The sequence below is a fragment of the Trichosurus vulpecula genome, chromosome 2 (assembly GCF_011100635.1).
Source record: "Trichosurus vulpecula isolate mTriVul1 chromosome 2, mTriVul1.pri, whole genome shotgun sequence".
NCBI lineage: Eukaryota > Metazoa > Chordata > Mammalia > Diprotodontia > Phalangeridae > Trichosurus > Trichosurus vulpecula.
The window spans coordinates 340198794-340225289 of record NC_050574.1 but is presented as its reverse complement, the minus strand read 5'-3'; the positions used below and the strand labels follow the sequence as shown (position 1 = coordinate 340225289).

Below are 26496 nucleotides of genomic sequence, written 5' to 3'. Positions count from 1 at the left end.
GCTCTAATCAATACTGATTTAGAGCATTTTTCAGATGCCTATAGATATCTTTAATTTCTTCCTCCGAAAACTGCCTGTTCGTAGCAGCCTAACTTTTTAGGGTGGCATAATGAATAGAGTGCTAAATTTCAAATCAAGATGACATGAGCTTGAATTCTACTTCAGATATTAGCGAAATGGTGAGTATTGGTCCTTGGACAAGTCAGTCTCAGCCTCAGTTTTCCTCATCAATGAAAGGAGGAGAACAATAGCACCCATTTGGCAGGGCTGTTATAAGGATCAAGTGAGATTAAGCTGTTAAAGTTTTTAAAATGCACTAAGCCACTTGGGACATTCTATAAATACCATGCTTCACAAATCCTAAAGCACTATATAAATTCTTGTATTGTTGTCATCATTATTATGCTTTAGCTAAGCCAAATTACTTGTTTTTCATCGTACCATTCCTGAAATCTTTTAAAATCCTGCTCAGATGTCACTTCTTCCATGAAGCCTTTCCCCATTCTTCCTCCTTCCTCTCTCCCCAGTCAAAAATGACAGAAATCACTGCTTCAGACCCTCATTGGAGGCATTTCAAGAGCCTTTGCAACTGACAGCTGTTTCCTGCTGTGTGGCAGAGAAACCCTGGGGGCTCAGGGACACAACAGTGGCAGGCTTTTTTAATAACTTCAAAGCTAGCTCTGCTGTAGCCATGCTTGTAGATATGCTGCTGCCACAGTTATCTCCACTCCGAAATAGCGATAGTTAACATTACATAAACCATCACTTGGTGTTTTCCCATGCCAGTGATTCTGGTAATTCTCTCACTTTGCTAGGGAGTTACTGAAGAGAGAAGACTGCCTTTGTGCAGAGGCCAAAAGAGTTCATGAAGGACTTAGTACTCTGGGCTGTTGATGATAGGCCCAACATTTGTATATGTATGCACTTTTGTCATTCATCCAAGGGAAATGTGTCTTGATCTCTATGTATCCAGAAGACTTGCCACCCATCCCTAACCTCACCCCACTGCTTATCTGTGTGTGGCAGAAAGGAGTTTGACACTGGTCCAAGGAAATTAGTTAAACAGAGAGTTACGACCAAAGGTGAGAATATGACTTGTGTTAATCATTCAATTTATCAATCAACAAATGAGCATTTATTAATTCTTTTGAGACCGCTAAGTGGCACAAAGGACAGAATTCAAATCCTGCCTCAGATACTTGCTGTAATACTTTGAGTCATTTAATCTGTCTTAGCCTCAGGTTCCTCATTTGCAAAATGGGGATAATATCCAAAGAGATCATAAAAAAGGGAAAAAGACCCACATGTGCAAAAATATTTATAGCAGCTCTTTTTGTAGTGGCAAAGAATTGGAAGTCAAGGGGATGCCTATCAATTGGGGAATGGCTGAACAGACTGTAGTATATCAATGTAATGAAATACTATTGTGCTATAAGAAATGAGGAGCAGACGGACTTTATAATAACCTGGAAAGACTTACATGATCTGATGCTGAGTGAAGGGAGCAGAACCAGAGAACATTGTACACAGTAGCAGCAACATTGTATGATGATAGCTATGATAGACTTAGCTCTTCTCAGCAATACAATGATCTAAGACAATTCCAAATGACTCATGATGGAAAATGCTATCCACATCCAGATAAAGAACTTTGGAGTGTGAATGCAGATTGAAGCAGACTATTTTCACTTTTTTTTCTTGATAATGTTTTTTCCCTTTGGTTCTGATTCTTCTTTCATAACATGACTAATGTGGAAATATGTTTGATATGATTGTACATGTATAACCTAGATCAGATTGCTTACCATCTCAGGGAGGGGAAATGGGAGAAAGGTAGAGAGAAAAAAATTGGAACTCAAAATCTTATAAAAGTGAATGTTGAAAACTATCTTTACATGTAATTGGAAAAAACTCTCAAGTGGGAAAAATGGGGATAATAACAACACCTACTCATAGAATTGTGAAAATCAAATGAGATAAGAAATGCAAAAGATTTTGTAAATCTCAAAACACTGTATAAATATTGTAGTCTTAATTATTTTGTGGCTGCTGTTTCGATGGGCCAAGTACATGTTAACTAATAAAAGTGCAAAGCACTTCCTGCCATTTACAAGCCAACATTCTATAGAAAGAGACAACATATATATATATATATATATATATATATATATATATATATATAAATGTGTGTATACATATACACATACACATACACATACATTCATATATATATATATATATATATATACATATATATATTTTTTTTTTTTGGATGGGAGGGCATGAGTGTCTAGGGTGAACAAGAATGATTTCTTCTGGAAGACAACACTTGAGCCGAGTCTTAAAGGAAACCAGGTCTTCCAAAAGGTGAATGTAGGAAGGAAATGTGTTTAAGGTATAAAGGATAGCCTTTCCAAAAGCATAAAGATGCCAGAGGGAATATTTTATCTTCAGGACAATAAGCAAGGATAGATCACAGAATGTGTGAAGGGGAGTAATATGTAAGAAGAGTGGGAAGGTAGGGAGGAGTTAGTCTGTAAAGAAATGGAAATGCAGACAGAGGAATTTATATTTGTTACTAGAGGTAATAGGCAACTAGGTAGAACAATGGATAGAATGCTAGGCCTGTAGTCATGAAAACCCAAGTTCAAATCCAGCCTGACACTTACTAGCTGAATGACCCTGGGCAAGCCACTTAACCTGTGTCCACTTTAGTTCCCTTAATTATAAAACAGGGAAAATAATAGCACCTACTTTCTAGGGTTGTAAGAATTAAAGAAAATTATATTTGTGCCTGGTACATAGTAGGTACTTTAAAATGCTTCTTTTCTTCCTTCCTAATAGACAGTCTTAATAGTTTATTGAGTCTCAGAGGGGGTAACATGATCATATCTATGGTTTAAAAAGATCACTATGATGACTGTGGGCGATGGATTGGATGGTGGGAACCTCAAAATAGGGAGACAAAATAGGAGGCTATTATAGTTTTCTTGATGAGAAATGATAAGGAGAGAACTGTGTGAGAAATGTGGATATGTAAACAAAAAAGATTTGGCAGCATATTGGATATATATAGAGCAAGTGAGGCTGAGCAGTCAAGGATGACAATGATGTTGTGAAACTGGGTGGTTGGAAGAATGGTTGTGCCAACAACAGTAATAGGGAAGTTTGGAAGGGAGATGGATTTGTGGGGAAAGATAATGAGTTTGAGTTCGGATATTCCAAGTTTGAGATGTCTCCAGGACATCTGGTTCAATATGTCCCATAGACACTTGGTGATATGGAACCAAAACTCAGGAGAGAGATGAAGCCTAGATACATGATCTGGGAGTCATCAGCATAGAAATAATAATTGAACCCATGAGAGCTGATTATATCATCAAGTGAGAGATTGTGGAGAGAAAATGAAGAGAGCTTGGGACAGAGCCTTGGGGAATACCCATAATTGATGAATATGATAAGAATGGTGAATGAGAAGCAATTGAGAAGGAACAGACAGAAAAGGAGAAAAACACGAGAGAGAAATTGTCACAAAAATCCAGATAAAAGAGAGCATCTGGAAGGACAGGATAGTGGACAGTGTAAAACGTTGCAGAAAAGTTAAGAAGGATGAGAAGTGAGTAGAGATCATAAGATCTGGCATTAATCTAGCTAGATGCATCTCACAGTACAATTCCTAAGCCCTTTCTTCTCTCTATTATAGCAGGTGAGATCACATGCAGAAGAGACCACCACCTTTACATACACTTAGTACTTTGTACCGTTCTTGAATTCTTCATATTCTATTTTGTATAATAGTTATTTTTGTAGCTGTCTGAATTTTCCTATGAGATTGTAACACGGGAGATTCAGCCAGTTTGCACCAGTTTGGTAGAGCCGGTGAACCGGTTGTTAAAGCGGAGAGGATGGGCCTATGCCCACCATGTCAGTGGTGGCAGCGGTGGTGCCTAGGCTCGGTTCTATGGAGAACCGGTTGTCAATTTATTTGAATCCCACCCTCAATTGTAAGCAAACAGGTTGTCTTATTTATTTGGTTTCAGCAAATCTCTTAGAATCTTGCACATAATAAACGTTTAATAAATATGTGTTGAAAATTTAAAAAAAGAAAAACATCAGTAAAACAGGGAACCATGAAGCATAAAATAAAATCAAAAGTAACTTTGATAGACTGGTCAGCATTATCATTCTATCAATATCATCAGGGACATCATAATCAGAGTATAAATTTAGAAAAAAGAGGGAATTTACAGATGTTCAAGCTCCAGTTCTTAACACTTCTCAGAATAATGTTTTTAAGTGGATGAAATAAAATACATAGAATTACAAAGGAAACCAACTATATTAAATAAAGGTTTTTTTGTAATTTTTTCCCAGCTATGTTCAAATACTACCCCACAGCACCAAAATCTGAGAATCTCTATTCCAATTCAGCCCTTTATTTTATGGATGAGAGAGTTATTCCCCAGAGAGGAAAACTGTTTAAGTGCCTACTCTTTCCTGGATAGGGCAGTGTGCTAAATGTTATGGATTTTTGTTGTTTAGTCATTCAGTTGTATCTATTTCTTCATGACCCTATTTGGGGTTTTCTTGGCACATACTGGAGTGGATTGCCATTTCCTTCTCCAGCTCATTTTACAGATAAGGAAACTGAGGCAAACAGGGTTAAGTGACTTGCGGAGCTGGTAAGTGTCTAAAGCTAGATTTGTATTCAAGTCTTCCTGACTCCAGTACTCTATCCCCTGTGCCACCTAGCTGCCCCATTTTATGGATACAAATATAAAAATGGAAAAGTCTACTATCAAGGAACTTAGATACTATTGACAGGTTGATGCAGTGCTGTTCCCAGTCTGCTGAAGAATAAAGACTCTTTTTAATGTTATGAAGTTTCAAGGATTCTCCCTCCTCCATTATAATAGTGCTGCTTATTATAGGATCCTATGATTATAGATTTAGAGATCATTGAGTCCAACCCCTCAGTTTATATTTGCTAAGTAATGCTGAGGTTCAGAGAGGTTGCTACTTGTCCTGGATCACACAGCTAGCAAATGTCTAAGGCAGATTTATACCTGACTCCAAAGCCAACACTCTATCCAGCACTTAGCACAGAACCTGGCACATAGCAGGTGCTTAGTAAACATTTACTTATTGCTGATTGGTTGCTGTACCAAATGAGAAAATATATTGTGACAAAAGACTACTATGAATTCAATACTATTTTGAAATGAATTTATATTTTATTGATCACAATAGCATCTACATATATTTGGAAAAATAGTAAGACATACATATGTGAGACGCAGTATTTATTCACTCTGTAGAAGGTATATTTGTTTATTACATTAAGTCATACTGCATATTTGTTGGGCTTATAAAAAGATTAAAAGACAATGTCTAGTCCCATCCCAATGCCGTTTGTGTATTTAAAGGCAGTTTTGACAAAAGAGTCAGAGAAGCCAGTGATGTACAAAGCAACAAGCTTTATTGGGCCATGTTTTAGATGCTTAGAGGTGAGAGCAGGAGTAAGACAGAGGACATCAAGGATACAACCAGAGAGATGGCTGGAAATTTCAGCATGATGGTCTTTAGGCTACAGCAGGAAGAGAGTTAAGAGTCAGCAATGGGACTTTTGGCAAGAATATCCCAAGAATATCCCCACAACCAGGTTTCACTGAGCTCTCTGCTTTTCCTAGTTAATTATGGGATGTTTCCTTCCCCGCCCTCCCCCCAAGGTAGTTCAGTTGCTTGAGAAAGGGTTATAGATATTTTTAAGGAAGCGTAGGGGTTCTCATTCAGGAAGTTAGGTAGATAGAGCACCAGGCTTGGAATGAGGAAGGCCTGAATTCAAATCCAGCCTCAGAAACTTCCTACCTGCATGACCCAGAGCAATGTTCTTTGACTTGGTTTTCTCATATGTAAAATGTAGATAATAATAGCATCCACCTCCCCATGTTGTGAAGACCAAATGAGATTATAATTGTAAAGTGCTTAACATAGTGCCTGATACATAGTAATCTCTTTATAAATATATTTTAATATATTTATATTTTATTATTATATTATATATTATTATATTATACTTTATAGTTACTATTATTAATTTCTGGTTGGATTCTCACCTCTGATGTCACAGGTAGGGAGACTCTAGAAGACAGCTAGCAAACTAAATCTAGAAAAAACAAGCCATGAAGCATGGAAAATTCCAGAAAATGAGCAGGAAGAAGGGGAACGTCCACAGTGAAAACAATCTGACACAGGTGGTCAGAGACCTTTGAAAGCAAACTAAGAAGGTTTGTTTTGGATATTTCAGGTTTACATATGGATTGACAGATGATTTGCAATGTAGCAACCTTTCAGAAGCTCTTCAGACCACTTACCCATAACTTTGAAGCTGTCGAAGTAGTTGAAAGAACACTGGGTTTGGAGTCAAATTCCAGAGCCACAACAGTCCAAACTTGGGAAGTTTCCCAATATCCCTAGGGCTTTTTACTCTTATAAAATCTCAAAATTCCTTCCAGTCCTTATTCTTAGAATCCTCAGTTACTGACTACCTTCTCTCAATTTGCCTTCTACCTATCTAACGATTCCTGCTCAGATTACTGGCTCTTCTCTTTTCTCCTGCCTTCCTCTTCTTTCTATCTATGGAATGAAGCTATTTGACAAGCCTCTGTCCTCAGATACTCTCTCTTACATTCTCTCCCCTCGTGATCGATCCAATTTCTCCCTAGAACTTCAGTTGTCTTCATATAAATGGCTCCCGATGTTTTTCTCTGGTCATGACCTCTCCCATGAGCACAAGACTCACATTTTCATCTGCTACTAGATTCCAACTGATGTCCTGACTACCTGAAACTCAATATGTTTGAATCTGGAATTATCTTCTGCCAAAAATCTATTCTTCCTTCTGAAACTACATACGTAAATGGCATAAATATTCTACCAGTTATCTAGAAGCACAAAAATTCACTCAAGAGAACTCCTTAGAAAGGAGAATTGCCAAATGGGAAAGAAGGTACAAAAAATCACTGAAGTGAAGAACTTCTTAAGAAGTAGAATAGAAATAAAAGGTACAACAGCTTACTGGGGAAAAATAATTCTTTAAAAATAATAATTGGTCAAGTGGAAGCTAATGATTTCATGAAACATCAAGAAGCAATAAAATGAAATCAAAAGAACAAAATAAAACAACATGTGATATATCTCTTTGGAAAAACAACTGACCTACAAAGTAGATCAAGTAAAGATAATTTAAGAATTGTTGACTACCTTGAAACCATTAACAAAAAATTCAAGACAATCCGCAACCTGGTCCCATCTACCTTCATAGTTTTATTATATATCTGTCTCTTCTTCAAGAAGCTTTCTCTAAAACTAAACTATATATTCAGCATCTCTGCATTTTCTTCTCAATGCCACTATCTTGCTCCTACCTTTCCTTACTCTTAGGATGTCCTACATCCCATATTTCTTGGTTCAAGGGCTTTCTCAAAACAGGAAACTACTATAGGTTGAAACCAGCACTCACAGCTGAACTAGAGGTATAAGACAGGAAGTTTATTTATACATAACCCAGGCAAGTACACTAAGAAAAATAATTTGTCTACTCAGTAGAAAAAAAATAATTTCTACATGATAGAAAATAGTTTCACAAATATTCATTTTCTGTTCTTTGTTTATAGAAATGCTCATTTTGCCTTTCCTAGTGTTCAGAAGTATTTTTAAAGATATAACATACAATGATGCTCATATTGTAGATTAGAATTGGCAATGTTTCAGGGTGGATTTTATATATGTGCATACATACATACACATACATGCATGCACGTACACAAACACACACGCACATACACAAACAAGCCAGTCACTGTGCCAATCACTCTGACAAGCACTGGAGATATAAATACAAGCAAGCAAGACATTTTCTACTCTCAAAGAATGTACTTTTCGCTTTTGCCTAGTACGCATTTCTTAAGTTCATACCCGTTGATCCATTCACAGACATTCTCTTTGACTTACCAACAGCTTTTACCTGACTTGGCTTACATACCCAATGAGTTGCCAGTCCTCTTGATTCCACCTCCACACCATCTCGCCAATGTGTTCCCTTCTTTCCTCTACCCCAGGCACTCTGGTTTAGGACCATCTCATCTCTTTCTGGGACCACTGCAAAAGTTTATTATCTTGTCCCCTGGCTAAATCCCTCTTCACTTCAATCCAATCTTTTCACAATTGCCCATATAGTCTCCCTAAGACAAAGGTCTGACCAGATCCCATCCTTATTCCCAAGAAATCCTTTCTATGGTTTCTCTTTACTCTAAATTAAAACACAAACTTCTCAATCTAGAATTAAGGCCCTCTTGAATAAAATTCCAATCTACAGGGTGTTCCTAAAGGCAGGACACATAGGAAAAACTGCTTATTTTCAAGAAATGAAATGAATGAAATTTTCAACAACATTTTATTTAATTGGAATATTAACAAATAACATCTTAAATTCATTTGTGATGCAAAGATTGATGTGCTTTGCAAGATTCATGTGAACTCTATGCAGTAACTCCACATTGTCATGAATTGCCTATGTGTCCAGACTTTAGGAACACTCTGTATACATCCAGCTTTATATTACATTGTGCCCTTCCTTGCTCTCCACTCCATTTCAAACTAGGCTACTAGCAGTTGTCTAAACTCAACATTTCTTCTCTGGGATCCATTCATTTTCTTAAGCCATCCTCAGTGCCTGAAAGGTATCCCTCCTAATATCTATCAGAATCCTTATATTCCTTCAGGACTCTCCTCTATTATCACTTCCTCTAAGGTTTTCTCTAATCTCCCCAACAGATAGTATTCTAGCCCTCCCCCTTTAACATATTCTGTATTTATTTATTTATGTAGATTTGTACACTTAAGCACTTTGAGGCTTAGAATTGTTTCTTTTTTTGTTTTTTTTTTAATGTGTCCACATTGTACCTCATACATAATAAGATCATAAATTTAGAACTTCAAAAGATCATAGACATCATCTCTAGACCAATCCATTCATTTAACAGATGAAAAAAACAACTGAGGGCAAGAAATGTTTAGTGACTTGTCAAGGGTCACACAGGTGATAAACAGAGGGGCCAGTATTTCAACTTTGAACCATACATGGAACTTAGCATTTTGTATAATTATAATTAATTATAATCCCAAACTTCCCTTGCAACCTATAAGCAACAGGATTCTTCTATAAGTTTGGGCTGCAATTAATTTGATGTCAATTAATTTGAAGGCTTATTCTGCAAGGATTTGAACCCTGGTCCCCTGTCACCTAATCCAGAGTCAATAAGATTTATTAACATTTGTTATATTGAATTGAATTGAATTTTATCCTTCAAAATGTTTCAGACTGTTATGACTTTCTCAAGTAATGTGGTCTTCACCCTGGAACTCTCATCTGCTCAGCTCAGGGATGACTCTTTTTCCCTGGGACCACCATTTTAAGAAGGACCCCAGTCATGTTCCACTTCACTCTGGCCTTTATTCTCTCTGGACTCCACTTCTCTCTCTTCTCTTCCCCCAATCCCTTCCAAGTGTTATCTTCTACAATTAAAAATGTAAGTTCCTTGAGCATAGGGACTGTAATGTCTGCTTGTATTTATATCCATAGTACATAACAGCAGCTGGCACAAAATGTTTAATCAATGTTCCTTATCTCTCTATATTACTGTTCTTATATTTTATCTGTCCCTATCTTCCTATCCTTATGTTTCATCCATCTATCCCTATCTTTCTATTTTTATCTATTTTCTATCCTTATCTATCATCTATCTGTATTTAAGAAATATGGTTGGGTCAGAGCCAAGATGGTAGAGACAAGAAGTTACTTGAACTCTCCCAAATTCCCCTCCAAACAACCTTAAAATAATGCCTCAAATGAAATTCTGGAGTGGTAGAGCTAAGAAAAGGTTGAGTGAAACAAGTTTACAGCCTAAGACATCTTAGAAGGATGGCAGGAAAGGCATGTTACACCAGGGTGGGCAACACCAGTAGCAGACTTGGAGCAGGTTGAATAAGTACAAGAAGCAGCTCACAAGCAGTAAGAAGGTCAAATAAGTGGTCAAAAAGAGATTACAGGGGACCCTTTGCTGGTACTGGATTTAGGACTCTCTTGTATTTCCCATACACAGTTCTAGGTCACAGTTCAAGGCAAAGAGGATCACAAGAGCACTAGCATTTGCACCTGAGGGGAGTAGGAGCCCTGGTCACAGCTCCAGCATGGCAAAGAGTGCTTGTGGTTGCTCACAAGAGAGTAGGAGCCCTGGTCTCAGTTTCAAGTCAGAAAGGAGGACTAATGTTTCTGGCTGCAGGAGAGCAAAAGGCCTACTCACAGCTCCAGGGCCAATAGGAGTTCTAGCACTTGTGGCTACAGGGGAACAAGAGGTCTTCCTGGGTAGAGATCAGAGCACAAGCCAGGAGAGCAGTGACCATACCTCCCCTTAGATCATACCACTGTGGAAGCACTAAAAACTTACAGACCCCTAGAACTAGCTCTTAAAACAGCAGCACAAAAAAAACCCTGAAGCTTGGGATCTGCTCCAGTCTAGAGTCCAACTTTAACATAAAGTTAAATGTCAAAAAATAGGCTGGAAAAATGAGCGGAAAAAAAAACTGACCATAAATTGTTACTATGGTGACAGGGAAGATCAAAACACAGAAAAATGGAAAGCCTCAAAGAAAAGTGTGAATTTTTCTGAAGCCCAAAAAGAATTCCTAGAAGCACTCAAAAATGATTTTAAAAATCAAATAAGAGAGATAAAGGAAAAATTGGGAAAACAAATGAGAGCAATGCAAGAAAATCATGGAAAAATAGTCAAGAGCTTAGTAAAAGAGGCACAAAAATACTGATGAAAATAATATCTTTAAAAATAGAATTGGCCTAATGGTAAAAGAGGCATGAAAAGGAGTAGAATTGGCCAAATGGAAAAACAGGTACAAAAGCTGGAATACCTGAAAGTTATATAAAAAAGCAATTTTTAAAGAGCCTATACATCATCTTTCAAGAAATTATTAAGGATATCTGAACTGATATCCTAGAACCAGAGGGCAAAGCAGAAAATGAAAGAATCCACTGGTCACCTCCTGAAAGAGATGCCAAAATGAAACTGCCAGGAATATTATAGCCAAATTCCAGAGTTCCCAGGTCAAGGAGAAAATTTTGCAACCAACTAGAAACAAATGATTCAAATATCATGGAGCCACAATCAGGATCACACATCAACAGCTTCCAAATTAAAGAAGCAGAGAGCTTTGAATATGATGTTACAGAAGGCAAAGAAGGTAGGATTGCAACCAAGAATAACACAAACAAAAAAACTTGAGTATAATTCTTCAAGTGAAAAAATGTATATTTAATGAAATACACGACTTTCAAACATTCCTGATGAATAGACCAGAGATGAATAGAAAATTTGGCTTTTAAATAGAGGATTCAAAAGAAGCATAACAAGGTAAGCATGAAAGAAAAATCATAAGGAATTCAATAAGGTTAGACTGTTTGTATTCCTGTATGGGAAGATGATAGATATATTTTCTAAGAACATTATAATTATTAGGGCAGTTGGAAGGATTCTACATAGAAAGAAGGTGTGGGAGTGAGTCAATTATGTTGGGATTATGTAAAAAAAAGGTAAGTGAAAAAGAGTGATGCCATGGGAGAAGGTGGAAGGGTGAGGAAAATGGGAAAAATTATATAACATAAAAGAGTAATACAATGAATAAATTTTATAATGGAGAAGGTAATGGTGGGGGAAGGGGAGCCCAGCAATGCTTGAATCTCATATTTAAATTGTTTCAAAGAAGACTATGTGTGTATGCATATATGTATGTTCATACTCAACTGGTAATAGCAATCTATCTTACCCAATGTGAAATAGAAGGGAAAAAGGTATAAGAGAAAGGGGATGATAAAAGGGAGGGCAAATAAAATAAGGCAGTGCTCGAAAGCAAAACAGATCTTAGAGGAAGAATAGGATAAAAAGAGAAAAGGATAGCCATATGATAATAAAATGCAGGAAAATGCACAGTCAGTAATTCTAACTGTGAATATGAATGGGATAAACTCACCCATAAAACAGAAGTGAATAGCAGAATGGATTAGAAATAAGAATCCAACAATACATATTTACAAGAAACATACTTGAAACAGAGAGATATATACAGAATAAAAATAAAAGGCTAGAGTAGTACCTATTATGTATAGCTGAGGAAAAAGGGCAGAGATAGCAATCACAATCTCAAATAAAACAAAAGCAAAAAAGAACTTAATTAAAAGAGTGAAGCAGGAAAACTACATTTTGCTAAAAGGTACCATAAACAATGAAGTAATATCAATACTAAACTTATATGTACCCAATAGCGTAGCATCCAAATTATTAAAGGAAAAGTTAAATGAGTTACAGGAGGAAATAAATAAAACTTTATGAGTAGGGCTCAACTTTCCCATCTCAGAAGTAGATAAATCTAACTACAAAATAAATAAGAAAGAAGTTAAGGAGATAAGTAGAATTTTAGAAAAATTAGATATGATTAGCCTCTGGAGAAAATTGAATGGAAGTAGAAAGAAGTACAGCTTTTTAAAATAAAATAATTGCATACAACATAAGATACTTGGGAGTCTCCTTGCCAAGACAAACCTGGGAATTATATGAACACAGTTACAAAACATTTTCACACAAATGAAGTCCCATCTAAAGATTTAGAGAAATACTAATTGCTCATGGATCAAGATAAGTCAATATAATAAAAATGACAATTCTACCTAAATGAATTTACTTATTCAGGGCCATACTAGTCAAACTATCAAAGTATTTTATATAGCTAGAAAAATTATAACAAAATTCAGAATAAAACGTCAAGAATATCAAGGGATTCAACTAAAATAAAATGTTAAGGAGGTGGCCTAGCAGTACCAGATCTCAAACAGCATTACAAAGTATTGATCATCAAAACAATCTGATGCTGGTTAAGAAATAGTAGTGGACCAGTGGAATAGATTAGGTACACAATGCACGATATTAAATGACCATAGTTATCTCATGTTCAATAAACCCAAAGATCCAAGTTTTGGAGACAAGAGCGCATTATTTGACAAATTTTTTTATGGAAACTGGAAAGCAGTTTGGCAGAAATTAGGTATAGACCAATATCTCACATCATGATTTAGACACAAAATGTGATATCATAAACAAATTAGGGTAGAATGAAAATTTTTACCTTTTAGATACATGGATAAAGGAAGAATTTATGACTAAACAGGAGATAGAGCACATTACAGGATATAAAATGGATAATTTGGATTACCTTAAATAAAAAAAGGTTTTGCACAAACAAAACAATGTAGCCAAGATTAGAAGAATGGCAGGAAATTGGGGGAAAATAAAGGTCTTGTTTCTCAAATACGTAGAGAAATGAGTGAAATTTTAAGACTACAAGGCATTTCCAAATTGATAAAAGGTCAAAAAATATGAACAAGCAGTTTTTAGAAGAAGAAATTAAAACTGAGTCACATAAAAGTGCTCTAAGTCAAAACTGATTAGAGAAATGGAAATGAAAACAATTCTGAAATACCACCTCTCGCTTATCAGACTGGCTAATATAACAGAAGAAAATGACAAATGTTGGAGGGGATGTCGAAAATAGGGACACTGATGTGCTTTTGGTGGATTTGTGAACTGATCCAACCATTCTGGAGAGCAATTTGGAATTGTGTCCAAAGGGTTATAAAATTATACACGACCTTCGACTGTGCAATAACACTACTAGATCAAATCTATAGGCCAAAGAGAACAAAGAAAAAGGAAAAGACCTATATGTACAAAAAATATATAGCAATTCTTTTTGAGGTAGTAACAAATTGGAAATTGAGGGGATGGCCATCAATTGGGGAATGGTTACACAAGTTATGTTATATATTTGTGATGGAATGCTATTGTGCTATAAGAAACAATGAGCAGGATGCTTTCAGGAAAACCTAGGAGAACTTAGGTGAACTGATGCAAAGTGAAATAAGCAGAACCAAAAGAACATTGTACTCAGTAAGAGCAATATTGTATGATGATCAGCTGTGAATGACTTAGCTATTCTCAGCAATACAATGATCCAACATAATTTTGAAGGACTTATGATGGAAATTGTTGTTTACCTCCAGAGAAGGAACTGATAGAATCTGAATGCAGATCAAAGCATATTTTTTAAATTTTATTTTTCTTGGGGTATTTTTGTCTGTGTTTTCTTTTCAACATGGCTAATATGGAAATATGTTTTGCATGGCTTTACATGCATAATCTATATCAAATTGCTTGACTTCTCAAGGGGGGATGGGAGAGAGGAAGAAAGGGAATTTGGAACTCAAAAGTTTAAAAAATCAATAATATTTTTTTCTTTTACATGTTATTGAGAAAAATAAAATATAATTTTTAAAAGAATTTAAAAGAAAGAAAATATGGTCTAGTATTTCTTACCCTTCTATGTTTCTTTTACTTGCTCAGTCTCTGTAACCAAAACATTATCAGAAACCTAGCTCAACTTAATTAGAAAATAGCCAGTCATTTTTTGTCTTGGGAAGGAAAAGGAGCCCAGTGTGCCCAAGCTTATGGCACCTGTTCCAGAACAAGAGCAAGGGAGAAGTTACTGCTGTTGTTTATATCAAGTGCAAGCTGGACCTAAACTAAGGCAAAAGTTCTTGATCACTTTTGTGTCTTGGGCCCATTTGCCAGTTTGTTGAAACCAACGACTCCCTTCTCAGAACATTTTAAATAACATATATATATATATATATATATATATATATATATATATATATATACACACACACACATACACGCATATATACATACATATACATACATATATATGTATATATGAGACTAATAAGAAAAACAGTTGTTAAAAATAGAGCTTATATAAACAATAATATATACACATATGTATATATAATATACACATATATGTGTATATATGTACATATATATGTATTATATATATACACATACATACATACATACATACATACATACATACATACATACATACATTTTTAATCTCAGGGACCCCAAGGTAAGAACTCCTGGAATAAGGTTTCAGACTGCCCTCTTCACTATGACTTAATAAATGCATTTTGGGGAGTACTTGGTTCAAACTCCAGGTGTTATCCCAACTGTGCTTTCTCTCTGAGGGAGAATGCTTCTTGATGGGCAGCGTAGATTGTGTCAGATGAATGGCAAATGAATGTCTTAAGGGTATGGAGTAGGCGAGAATTAACACAAACTGCACAAATGGCTGGTATTCATTTTCTAGTTTTTAAAACATTTTTGAACCATGTTTCTTCAAATGCCAATCTTGTTTATTCCTTTAGGCAATTAAATTCTTTAAAAACCTGACATATTCTGCTTGATCTTCCCTTCTGGCTCAGCATGGATCTGTAACACACTTCTCAGAGCCCCAGAAAGAAGAAAAATGTTCCCTCTGCCCAACTTCTTGAATCTGTCCTCCAGCTTTGTTCAATTCTAGGGAATACAGAAATTCACAGAATCTCAGGGTTGGAAGGGACCTCAATGTCCATCTGGTTCAGGCTGCATCTAAACAAGAATCCTCTTGACAGCATATCCCCACCAAATCACCTTCTAGCCTTTGCTTGCAATCTTTTAGCAAAGGGGAAGCCACTGCCTCCCCCAGGGTACTGACACTTTCGCATACATGCCAACTTAAAGAATGAGAGGATGCCAGGGCTGGAAAGGGTCTTGGATATTGCAAGACCTTTATTTGATAGATGGATAAATTAAGACCCTAGAGACAGCTGGGTGGCTCAGCAGATAAAGTTTTGGGCCTGGAGTCAGGAAGACTTGAGTTCAAATCTGGCCTCAGACATTTACTAGCTGTGTGACCTTGGACAGGTCATTTAATTTCCATTCACCTTAATCTACTAAAGGAAATGGCAAACCACTCCAGTACCTTTGCCAAGAAAATGCCATGGACAATATGGTTCATGGAGTCACAAAAATCTAGACATGACTGAACAACGATAACAGAGACCCAGACAGGAGGAAATGGCTTGACAGTGTTAGTTTGTGACAGAGGCAGAATTTGAAACCAATCCTCTGACTACCATCACTGAGCTCTTGTCTTCATATTTTTAAGTTAGTAGAATGGTAAGTGGAAGACCACAAACGACTATACAATTTCTATTTGAAAAGACTCTTTGACAGGGTGCATGATGGATCTTGCTCTCTAATCCTTAAATCACTATATAGACATGAGTTGTTGTTACTCTTATTATTATACTGTCTTTTAAAAATCTAAGGCTGCATCCTCACAATGACAACATAGCTGGATGAAATGTGAAGAATTTCAGTTAACTAAGCTTTTCATTTTGTCCACCCTGCAGTACTGAATTGACAGTATAGCTTAGTTATTTTTCTTTAATATAAATCTTTTTTTCATTTTGAACAAACTGTGAAATAGGAGGGAAGATCATATTGTGGTCCTCACAAACTATCTAAGATGTAGCCACTGGGCAAGGCATTGATGATGAAGAATTCATTAATGGCCCCCTTTTTTCTACATCTAATGACATTTTCTCTGTCTTTATCGTCCATGATATCTCTTCATCATTTGACACTGTAAACCACCCTTCCCTGATAGTCTTTCTTCTCTAAGTTTCTCTGCCCCTGTGTTCTTATTCTTCCCCCATGACCTCTGTCTCTTCTGCATCTCCTGCTGACTCATCATCTTGCCCCCATGCCCTTATTTTTTAAGTTTTCTCAATATCTTTTATTTTTATGCTATATTCGTTTCCCAATACGACTCCCTGCCTCAAATATTTCCTTGATGTTAAAGAAACAGTTAAGCAAAACTTACCAATTCAATGACCCCTTCTGACACTGTATGCAACAATTTGTATCTATAGTACCCCACCTCTCAACTGAATGGAAAGAGATTTATTTCATCATTATTCTCTGTGCCCGAAATTGGACAATACAATTTATCAGAGTTCAGTTATCTTTTAGCATTATTTTGTTTACATTATTATAGTCTTTAGGGATATTATTCAACTGGCTCTGCTTACTTCATTATTCATAAGTTCATACATGTCTTCCCAGGTCTCTCTGAATTCCTCATATTTATCATGACTTTCAGAACAATAGCATCCTGGCCCTCTCAGTTACCACTAACATGATATGAGCAAGTGATTTAACTTCTCTGGATCACAGTTTCCTTACATATAAAGTAAGATGGTAGGCCTAGGTGATTTCTTAACATCACTTCCAGCCCTAAATATAAAAGTAGATGTTATCAATTAATACATATACCACAATTTGTTGAGATAGCTTTCAATTGGTGGGCACCCACTTTGTTTCCAGTTGGAGGATAATAACAAGTGCTATTATAAACATTTTAATATCATTGAGCTTCTCTTTCTGCCATTGACCTCTTTGGGGTTTATGCCCAGTACATCAAGGATAAGGACAGTTTAGTGACTTTTTCTATCCCTAATTACTTTCCAGAATGAACCAGTTAACACTACATTATCTACTGAATCAAGTATAAATTCCCAGTTCTGGTAGTCCAAGCTCTCAATGATATGGCTTCAACTTAACTTTCCAGATTTATCTCAAATACCTTCAGATTGTTGTTGTTGTTGTTAAGTTAGTTTTCAGTCATATCCAACTCTCAAACCCCATTTGGGGTTTCTTGGCAAAGATACTGGAGTGGTTTGCCATTTCCTTCTCCAGCTAATTGTATAGACCAGGGAACAGAGGTAAACAGGGTGAAGTGACTTGCCCAGGGTCACACAGCTAACAAGCATCTAAAGCTGGATTTGGATTCAGGAAGATGTCATCCTGTATCTAGGCCAAGTGCTCTATCTACTGTGCCACCTAGCATATATCTTCACATATTTATATTCCAACCCAATTAGGCTATTCTCTGCTTCCCATCTTTGTACTATGTCTCTGACCTCTGTGCCTTTGTTCATGTAATTCTACAAGTGGAGGATTCCAAGCCTTCCTTTCCTTCATGTCTCATATCAGGTGACACCTTGTAGCCAGAATGGCCTTTGTTTTCTTTGAATGACTCAGCTTACCTCATTGAGCCTCTGGACACTGTGGCTTGCTCTTCCGGGGCAGGAAGCCCAAAGAGCATTCCAGGAAGCAGACAACTTCCTGTGTGATGAGTCATGGGGCTGGCTGAGGGGAGGTGTTAACGGCTACGCTAGGGGGAGGGGCCAAGTCAAGAACCAATCGGCCCTGGTCGTTCAGGCGGTGCTTGATGATGTCAAAAACTCTATAAGAGGGGAGAGGACAGCTTGAAGATCCTCTTTTCCTTTTCCGGTTGGAGCCAGAAACAGTTACAGCGACAGTTACAGCGACAGTTACAGAAACAGTTACAGCGACAGTTACAGCGACGGTTACAGTTACAGTTACAGCCACAGCCACAGCTGAAGCAGGAGCTGCCAGTAGCGGAGCTGACCTACGGGAGGAAGCTGAACAAAGACTTCAGGCCATTACAGCGACAGTTACAGCGACAGTTACAGCTACTGTTACAGCGACAGTTACAGTTACAGCCACAGACACAGCTGAAGCAGGAGCTGCCAGTAGCAGAGCTGACCTACGGGAGGAAGCTGAACAAAGACTTCAGGCCAGTGGGTAATCTTATTACCATCGAGGGGGAAGCATGATTTTGCTTTACGCAATCATGCTTCTCTGTAGCCTCCTGGTTACTCTTGCAAGGCGTACTTATTGGGCCTGGAAGCTTTTGATCAACATATCAAAATGGGGTTGCTGGTTCATGGGTTGGTTACTGTGGAGCCTAAATAAATGTTTTGATTCTTCTGCCTTCTACTTTGAGAGTTTCTTATATCCGGCGATTCCGAACGTTTCAGACATGTTTATGATCCTCTTTGAGATTATAAACTCTGCCCTCCTAATACATTTGGCGACGAAGTGGATGGGATCGCTAGGTATAAGATCTCTATTTAGAAGCAGAACAATTCCAGAGGAAGAGATGAATATCCCAGGATGGGAGGATCCATTTTATTCCTCCCTAGCAAAAGAATTGGCTAAAAAAGCTGGACCCTGTGAAAACTGGGAACCAAGGCTACGGAGAGGAGATCCTAGGGATTTGGAAAAGTGTTTACGAGAAGTTGGGATTCAGTCAGGGGCATCACTATCTAGGCAAAGCTGGATAGTGTTATCAGCCTACCGGCTAGTATACGAAAGATTGAGATTAAGTGAAAGACATAGGGGCACTCCTACCCCACAGGAAGAAGGGGAATCTCAGATAGCAGGAGACCAAACTGACTCAAATGAGAACTTTTCTATTAATGCGGCTAAGAGCAACAGGAGACCAAAAAAGCCCAGAGTGTATTTCAACCCAGCCCAGAAAGAGCCTGACTGCCTGCTTCGTCCTAGCCATGGTGGCAGAGGAAGTGAGTGGGGAGAGAATGAGACAATGTTAGGGGCTGAGGCACAAAACACTACTGGGGTTCAGGATGTGCCTCACACAGAGAATAGGAGATGGTTAAATGATCAGACAAGGGCTCGACCCATACAAAGGAGGAAGACAGAAACCCGAGGTGAAGATTCAGTTACAAGGGAAATTCAGGAAGATTTCTCACCGCAAGAGGTCACAGATATTTTGAGTAGATTCAGCCAAAGAATAGGAGAACCATTGATATCTTGGATGGTAAGACTCAGTGATCAAGGGGCCAGTGGAATATCAGTAGATAGGACAGACTGCATGAGATTCATAGGTATCAGCCATGATCCTCTAGTTCAACAAGCTTTTAGGGAACATCATCAGCAAGGAGATGGTGATAGCAGGACTACTCTGTTGGCATTAGCCGCTGTGGGATGCAATAAGAGATATGCTACTGATTCTATGTGGCCCACTGAGCACAGACCCTGGTATTCACTTAGAGATTGTATCATGAGACTAAAGGAGGAGGTAATGAAGACTGCCATTATGATAGGAACTGCAGACAAATATTACAATGATCCAATGGAACTGCCTCATAGGAATTTAATAATTAGGACAGCTCCCCCTGCTTATAAACAACTAATTTTGAATTTATTACTTGGAGAAGTAGGGAGCCGTCTTACAACAGTGATAAATAAGATTTTACAGTTACATGACTTAGGTGACTGGGGAAGGGATAGATCTCCTCGAGAGAGAAGGGTGAATAACCAGCAAACTTGGCGCCAAAGGAGAGTAACAAGGAAAGAAATGTTTACTGCTTTATTGAGAGCAGGGGTAGGTTTTGAAATGATAGATGGAATTCCAACCAATGAATTATATAGAATGTACAGAGATAGAGGACTTGATAACACGAGAAATAGGGAAATAAGAACTGCTCCTGCAAGCCCACAAGCCACTCAGAGTGAAGGTGACCTTGTGTGATTAACAGATGAAAACTTGTACATTTGGGGAAAGGCTGGGAGGACAATCTTAGTCTATATCTAGGGTGGGATCCTCTTGGCTTCCTCATTATGTTCCTTTTGAAAAGAAACATTTCCCACCTGAGTTTGGCTCTGATGTTGGATCTTTGCATAACTGAAATCTCAACCAAACTTGAGATGATTTTATTTGAAGAATTATAGTCCATACTTGTCTATTCTTTTTGTCCTTTGTTTTGGCTAACCTTGTTGCTAGTTTTGTTTCCTTCAGGCTTAAGCACCCTGCACTTTCCGGTGACTGCCTAAGCATGTAGCATTCTTGGAATTCCTGCCAGCTCGTTAAAGAAATGACCTCTGGAATGGGACTTTTTGGGGGCAGGGCCATCTCTACATCCAATTTCAGCATGAAGAAGCTATGGAAAATGAGACCTTCACCCCTCACCCCAAGATTTTGAGCCCCAATCGTTCAACGGGGGTGGAAATGATGATAGTGTTCTGTTTACTTATTTTGTGTTATCCTTGCTGTGTTGTTTTATTGTTATGATATTATTGATCCTATGTAATGGATACAAGGATTTAGGGGTGGACATTTGAATTATTAATAATTATTTTGGGGATGATTGATTGAAGAGATTATCTTGCTGGGACCTAGGGGTGGATCACATTTGAATCGTAAACCAATATTTAGGAATGTCACCAAATGATATGTTTTGCTTTATAATGAATGATATGTTTTAGTTTCCTTTGTAATTAGATCACAATATATGTTCTAGGATACATGGCTGATTAGATTATGTATCCTATAACAAGGGGTGGAGTGTAGCCAGAATGGCCTTTGTTTTCTTTGAATGACTCAGCTTACCTCATTGAGCCTCTGGACACTGTGGCTTGCTCTTCCGGGGCAGGAAGCCCAAAGAGCATTCCAGGAAGCAGACAACTTCCTGTGTGATGAGTCATGGGGCTGGCTGAGGGGAGGTGTTAACGGCTACGCTAGGGGGAGGGGCCAAGTCAAGAACCAATCGGCCCTGGTCGTTCAGGCGGTGCTTGATGATGTCAAAAACTCTATAAGAGGGGAGAGGACAGCTTGAAGATCCTCTTTTCCTTTTCCGGTTGGAGCCAGAAACAGTTACAGCGACAGTTACAGCGACAGTTACAGAAACAGTTACAGCGACAGTTACAGCGACGGTTACAGTTACAGTTACAGCCACAGCCACAGCTGAAGCAGGAGCTGCCAGTAGCGGAGCTGACCTACGGGAGGAAGCTGAACAAAGACTTCAGGCCATTACAGCGACAGTTACAGCGACAGTTACAGCTACTGTTACAGCGACAGTTACAGTTACAGCCACAGACACAGCTGAAGCAGGAGCTGCCAGTAGCAGAGCTGACCTACGGGAGGAAGCTGAACAAAGACTTCAGGCCAGTGGGTAATCTTATTACCATCGAGGGGGAAGCATGATTTTGCTTTACGCAATCATGCTTCTCTGTAGCCTCCTGGTTACTCTTGCAAGGCGTACTTATTGGGCCTGGAAGCTTTTGATCAACATATCAAAATGGGGTTGCTGGTTCATGGGTTGGTTACTGTGGAGCCTAAATAAATGTTTTGATTCTTCTGCCTTCTACTTTGAGAGTTTCTTATATCCGGCGATTCCGAACGTTTCAGACATGTTTATGATCCTCTTTGAGATTATAAACTCTGCCCTCCTAATACACACCTCTATGAAGCTTTCTCAAAACTGCCTCTATCTGCAGGTGAAAGTATTCTCTCCCTCCTCAAATTCCTCAAGGCACTTTTCCTGGATTTTCCTTTGCATTTATTTTACTTGTCCCTCTATCATAATCATTTACTTATCTGACTTTTCTCCCTTTTGACTGTAAGCTCCTTTAGAAAAAGATCAGGATTAGATATATGTTTGCATTTGTAGTGCTTAGCATAGTCTTACTGTAATAGTTAATAAATGTTTTGAATATCTCTCTAATTATTTATTTTGTTCTAATTAATAAGTACTCATTTTCTCACTCAGCCCTGCTCCTGATCTCAAAACCTTGTCTCTGCTACTGCCTCATCCTGAAGCTTCTTTTAGTACCTGAGACCTTCTTGAGCTAGAACATGCAATCACCCTTGTGGCCTTCTCAACCTGAAATCTTCTGTTTAAAGGTCTTCCCTTTCTCTCATTGGTGAGCACCTCCTGATGCTTCTATTTTGTGTAAAGGTTCAAGTCAATCTTTATTTTCCCACTGCAGGCCTTGTTTTTGACTTCTGGACTTCATGTACCATCTGCTCTCCCCACAGCTTTTTCAGATCCCATTTATGTCTTACCTTTGCTCATTAGAATATAAACATCTTGAGGACAGGTAACTATCTTTCTTTTCACTTGTATTTGTATTTCCAGCACTTAGCACAGTGCCTGGAACATAGCAAGCACTTAATAAATGCTTGTTTCCTTGCTTCCTTCCTTCTTTCTCCTGCCTCCTCGTTCCTTTGGGGAAAAAAAGAAGAAGAAATCTTCTAATAAATATGCACAATGAACCAGTTCAGTAGCAATACATGGTTTCTTATAGAAAATAAATGTTTCCCTGTACATGATAAACTACTTAATAAATGTAATGTAATATAATTTAACTGAATCATCACAAATGATCAATCTAATCTAGTCACCTTAACTACCAAAATAACTGGACCACATCTAGGTATTTTGACCCTTTAAAAGATTAGATTGAATTAACTGGTTGTAATCCATTGCTTGGGATTCAATTGACTTCCCTTGAAATAACCAGTTAGACCTAAAAATGGCTGAAGAGGTAGTGCCACCTGGGCATAGCCAAAATGACTTTTTGACATAGAGATGCATCATCATTGTACATATACTTTTGAAAAGAATAATTACATCCAAATTGATACAGAAAGTCAGTTGTTGTCTTTCATTCTTTTTTTTTGCATCTTCCTCCACTTTATTTCATACTCCCAACACACCACCACACTAATGACTTCTTCTTAATTTAAAATAAAAACCATTAGGGGTTCTGGAAAGGGGTGTGTGTGTGTGTGTGTGTGTGTGTGTGTACTGCGGGGGAGGGGGAATGGTGTCACAGCCTGAGGTGTTGGGGAGGAAGGGAGGAGACAAGTCAGTGGATGGTCTTGACAGGGCTTTTGAGGTTGCTGGCTGCCTGAAGCTGCAGTTGATAGGCCATAGGGTGGATCTTGAAGCCATACAGCCTGGGCATAAATTGATTGGCAGGCCATTTGGGCCTGTACTCCAGATGCACCATGAAGAGCATGTGAGGAAAGCCAGTGCCAAAGTAAGCACCATCTGTGTGGTGGTGCCTGGACGACTTGGGGGTGTAAACATCCATGCACTTGGGGCAGTACAGCTTCACCGTGACCTCACCTGGTATGTGTGACAGTCCAATGGCCAACATGGGCTGGTTTTCACAATACACATGGGGACAATAATAGTCTCCCTGCTGGTATTTTTCCAACATCTGGGCAATGCCACGGTTTGTGAGGATGCAGCAGGCATGAATCAGTCCATACAGCATCTTGGCTGCCTGCTCAGTCAGGTCACTGGTTGGGGTTGTCCTCCAACTCCTCATCAGGTTCCAAGTCGAGGATCATGTCTAGTGCCTGCCTATAGTGGGGCACCTGTTCATTGAGCCCTGTGAGGTTGAACTTGTCTTGGATATAGTCTTCATCCACCTCACAGAAGAATTCATTGCCGCGATGCCCACAGAAGCATGAGATCCATGATACTTCCTCTGAGCTACTCATCTTTACATCAACTACCGGCCAGGGCTGGGGAGGGAGAGGGAGAAGTCGCTCCCAGAAAGAGGGAAAGGGAGAGGGAGAGGGAGAAAGAGGGAAGGGGAGGGAGAGGGAGAGAGAGAAGGGGAAGGACAGGTGGAGGGAGAGGGAGAGGAGAGAGAGACAGGGAGGAGGAGGAGGATACATATGTATACATAGTGTCATACAGGCCATATGTATCAAATTGAAAATAGATTTTACTCTTTTTAAGGCTTTTTCTCTATCAGTTATACTATACTGACTCTTGTATCTCTCCTCTCCTCTCCTCTCAATTCCCTGTACAATTGAATGTAATTGAATGTGGTCAAAGGATATGAATAGACAATTGACAAAAGTGATATGCAGATTACAAATAATTACATGATAAAATATTAAATATCCCTCGTTATAAAAGAAATCCAAATTGAAATTGCTGAGACTCAACTCACACTCACCAAATTGGCACACACAAAAAACAAGCATGAGTTCTCAGTGCAATAGGATGATCCAGTGAAAGGTATTTTGCTGGTGGAATGGCAAACTGGTGGCATAATTTTTGAGAATGATATTCCAGTATTCTACCAGAGTTAGGAAAATTATACTTTTAGACCAAATAACTCCCAGATTGGGAATATTTCCTAAGAATGTTATTTTTCAAAGCAAGAATAAATCTATATTTATAGTATAGATATATATATATATTTATAGTATAGACATTTATAGTAGTGTTACTTATAATTTGTGGAAAACTGGAAACAATCTAAATGTCCAACAATTTGTGAATGTCTTGGGGAAAACCTATGATATACCATCATAATATAATAGAATAGAATTTAGAATGACAAAACATGAGGAATATAAAGAAATATGAAAACACAAAGACACATGAAGCAATGTGAAATTATGAAAATGGAACCAGAATACTAGTATACATATTGATTATGGCTGTGTAAAATGGAAGTATATAAATAAAAATAGGGAGAAGCTGAAAAATCAGAGATAATGGAGGGGAACTCAGGAGGGAGTAACTGACAAATTGTTACAGATACCTATATAATTTAACATACTTTTAAGTTTAATTAAGCATAAAACAAGTTTAACTTTTTAAAGTTAAATTCCTAGTATTTCCTTAATGAACATAATTAAGTACTAAATTGTATAGGACAGACTGGAAGTACTGTCAGGGCACAGAGGAAGGAGAAATCAGGGAGGACTGGAATAGACAGAAAAGACTTCATGGAGAAGATGACACATGTTTAGCCTCAAAAGACTGGTAGGAACTAGATAAGGGAAAGGGAGAAGGGATAGAAATAGAGGCAAGGTAAACAACATAAATAAAGGTAGAGAGGTGGGAAAAATCAGGGCATGCTAATGAGGTGATAAAGAGACCAGCATTCCTAGAGAGGAATATGCATATTGCAGAATAGTGGAAAAGTGGGCTTAATAGATAGCAGTGACATCCTTGGAAAGATGAAGAAAATGGATCTAGAGTGCCAATCAGACCAGGTAGGTCTCTTCTCCCAGAATTTGTACTTATGTGAAAATGGGCAAAAAAAAAAAAAACCCAAAACACCAAAGGTAGCCTTGCAGCTGAAAATAAGTGATAAAAGGGTAACATGAAGCCCAGGGGTAAAGGGAGGTGAAATAGTCTGGGGGCTGTGCCACCTATCTTGCCACAGTGGTGGGATTATAGGATGAATTTTATGTATGAGAATCTCAGGTCTTGTTTTATCATCAAAGGCTAGAAACATTATTTCTTCCCTACCAGCTGACCCTTTGAGTCATTGGCCATTGATTTAGAGAATGAATCTCACCAAAACATAGGATCAGGAACCATCCTGCCGATTCACTCACCATAAGGGCAAAGGTGGTAGTTATAACAAGGATATAGACTATGGGAAATATTGACAGCCAGGTAGCTAGAATTTGAACTTAATGAGAAAATGGAGCTATTGAAGGTTTTTCAACAGGATAGTAACAGAACAAAGCTTTTTAAAGGAGAATTTTTCAGGTAGCACTATGTAGTATAGACAAGGGTTGAATAGGCCAGCTAAGAGTCCATTGATGAGAACCTGGATTAATTAAGTAGTGGCAGTAGGGAATGGAAAGGAAGGTTAGCTGGGGAAAAAAGATAGATTTTCTTCCTTTAGAAAGAAAAATCAGAAGTTAAGGGATGAGTAGGATGAATGAGTGAATGAAGCATGTATTAAACACTTTCATTACCAATTATTAAGCATACTTTACCAATAGGTAAAGCATTGTGCTAACCACTAGGGGTACAAAGAGAAAAAT

The 26496-nt window shown here is 38.1% G+C and overlaps 1 pseudogene; it reads right to left on the bottom strand.

Annotated features, from left to right (window-relative positions):
• Positions 1–23549: 23549 nt before the first annotated feature.
• Positions 23550–24192, bottom strand: LOC118839452 (annotated as a pseudogene).
• Positions 24193–26496: the final 2304 nt, after the last annotated feature.